Here is a 2,278-nt window from a genome sequence, read left to right as displayed (position 1 = left end):
ATAAAGCATTAACATAACCATGACAAATTCCTAACTCTAAAACATCCCAAACATCTAGGACAAACTCATTACTCTAGGGAAAGATATTTTTGAGAATGGTTGCAAAAGATTTGCTTGAAAAGATTTTGTGTTTTTAAATGATTTGAAAATGTTTATTTTGAAAGGTTTGACTGGACTTGGGATAAGAATCCCAAGTTGCCTACGTACCCCGTGAAAGGGAATCAAGCCAACGTAGTTCGGAAACAGACTCTCCTAACTACACTCCTAATGACTCATAACTTTTCATATGTTTTTTTATTTTTCAGATGTTTTGATGTTTAGAAGTGTTTCAATGTTTTTGTTCTTTAAAGTTTTTCAATATTTTTTTTTAATTTTTAAAATGTTTTTACCCTTTTAGCTAAAGGGAACCCATATGTCTGCACCCCGTGATCCACAACATGAAAGAGTGTCAGTGCTAAGGGCTGAATCCCTATAGCTAAAAGGGAACTCCTATATGAAGACAGACACACAAAAGAAATGGACAGACTCCTAAACATCTGTAAGGGCAGGACAGACTCATAAGATTTGCAAAGGTTTGACAGAATCCTATACTTTGCGGATGTTGGACAGAATCCCATGACTTGGGAAGGTTGGATAAAATCCTAGCTCCTTATGATGATAGGACAAACTCCTGAAAGACTAACTCTCTAACTAAAAACTGACTCTCTAGCTAAGGACAAACTCATATACTAAAGGACTGAATCCTAGTGCATAACCCTAAGAGGGGAGTGCTAATGAGACATGGCATGTCTCCTAGAATAAGAGCATAACTGGGGCAAATGAAACAAAGCCCGTCTCCTATGAGGGCTCCAAGTAACCTTATCATTGCCCTTGCAATGATAAATAAGGTATAAGGTATCTAAAATACTAAGTTAGTCTTTAACATAGCAAGAGAGTTTCTACTTATGATGAGACTTGGACAGTCTCCTAAAAGGGGGCTCTAGATGACTCTTTCATTGCCCTTGCAATGAATGGGCTTCTAATGTACAAAGTTACATGACTTTAAAAGACTGCGCAAGTCTTATAAATAGAAGAGGGGGGCGCTACTCGGACCGAGCAAGTCCCCAAAGGATGGGCTTGGGCTAACGCCTTCATTACCCATGCAATGAGGGAGCCAACTAAATAAAAGTAAAAAGACTGAAAAAAACTCTATACAAAGAAAGAGGAGGAAGAGGAAAGAAGATAGAGGGTACTACCATGTCCAGGTAAGTCCCTCTGAGGATGGGCTTGGGCTAACGCCTTCATCGCCCTAGGCTAAGCACGAATCGAGTATCAAAAGTATGCATTTGTATTTTACGTGGAAGCTAAAAATTTACATTGAAAATTACACTATCCAAATGGCAAAACTAGCAAAAGTGATACACATTAAAGTTGTAGGGGACACATCAGGAAACATTTGATTGGTTATGCATGTTGGCCGGGTTTTTTCGGAAGGAATAAAAAATGACCATCTCCGGGAAAATTTCTGATTTAAATTTTGCAGTTTTGCTTTTCAAAAGTTCTGATTTAATTTTTTGAAACAGAGGATCAAAAATACATTTTAAAGAAAAGTATTCAATTACAAAGTTTTAGAAAATTAATCAAATAAACTTTTCTCCGTTGACAATTTCAGTTGGATCTTGCTGGAAGTGGCCGGAAAACGGCCATTTCCGATCAAGTCCAAATCTGGAAATGTAGTGTTTTTTACTGACATCTTAAAAGTAGCATTACTTTTTCATTTTTCATCGTTATGAGATCCCAAAGATGTCAAATCGAAGATCTCGGAAAGATCTACAACTTTTGTGTGTATCACTTTTGCTAGATCTAATCGGAGTTTAGTGAAAAATTAAAAATAAAATCTGGACAACATATAATTCAACACAATTTCATGACATTTCACATCAAAACTTCATTCAAACACAAGATCTATGAGAATTTGACATAAATGTATGTTAATACATGCTAATTAAGCTTAGATCTAACCATGTTAGGTTCAATTTTAAAGATCTTTAAGGAATTCTCACAAAAAATGCATAGATTTACTATTTTTCAAGCTTTTTGTTGAAGTTTCACATTAAAAGGCATCCAAAAATTAGATCTATGGGATTTCATTCAAATTTATGATGAAACATGTTATTTAAACCTATATCTACCAATTTTATCATCAGATTTCAAATCTTACACGGATTTTCACAAAAACACACATAGATTCACCATTTTGCAATTAATTTTGAGCTGAAATCTTAAAATTGGCATAACT

This window comes from Tasmannia lanceolata, unplaced genomic scaffold (assembly GCF_043159265.1).
Source record: "Tasmannia lanceolata isolate RefF3 unplaced genomic scaffold, GAP_Taslan_0.1 ptg000023l, whole genome shotgun sequence".
NCBI lineage: Eukaryota > Viridiplantae > Streptophyta > Magnoliopsida > Canellales > Winteraceae > Tasmannia > Tasmannia lanceolata.
This window is presented reverse-complemented; position numbering follows the sequence as displayed.